The following is a 499-nucleotide window of genomic DNA, read 5'->3' on the forward strand; positions in this document are numbered from 1 at the left end:
GTGTGCTGTGCTGCCAGTGCTGAAGTGGGGCTGGACATGGAGCAGCTGCTGCTGGCGAGTCTGGGGACAGAAGGGACCGCGGCACAGGCTCTGCATGCCCGTGCTGGCACGGCTGGGTGCGGCGTGGCTGTGCCTCCCCATCCTGCTCACCCCCGAGGGGGGCCTGCACTTGGAGGGGACCCCTCACCCCCACAGAGCCCATCTTGGTGGGATGGTGCTGGAGGAGCCAGAGCACCACAGTGGCAGGCAGAGTCTGGCCCTGCCACCACTCAGAGTCACCCTGGGACAGCAAACCACAGGCAGCACCGGTGACCCCCCGAGTGGCCCAAGATGCCACTCCCAGCCAGGCTGAGCCAAGCAGCCAGCCACAGTTTTGTAAGAGGCCCCTGTGCCCATTGTATAACTTGTTTACTGGTACACCAGGCAGGAGCAGGCAGGGAGCTGATGGGGTGAAGCATGCCAAGAGGATTTGCTTTGCATGCTGGTTTCCCCGCCCTCT

The 499-nt window shown here is 63.9% G+C and overlaps 1 protein-coding gene across 1 annotated transcript in view; it reads left to right on the plus strand.

The window, feature by feature from the left end:
- Positions 1-499, plus strand: part of CRTAC1 (cartilage acidic protein 1) — a gene marked incomplete at both ends in the record, with an annotated part of 7767 nt that overhangs the window by 734 nt on the left and 6534 nt on the right. The window lies entirely within an intron of this gene.

Source organism: Merops nubicus, unplaced genomic scaffold (genome assembly GCF_000691845.1).
Source record: "Merops nubicus isolate BGI_N331 unplaced genomic scaffold, ASM69184v1 scaffold25232, whole genome shotgun sequence".
NCBI lineage: Eukaryota > Metazoa > Chordata > Aves > Coraciiformes > Meropidae > Merops > Merops nubicus.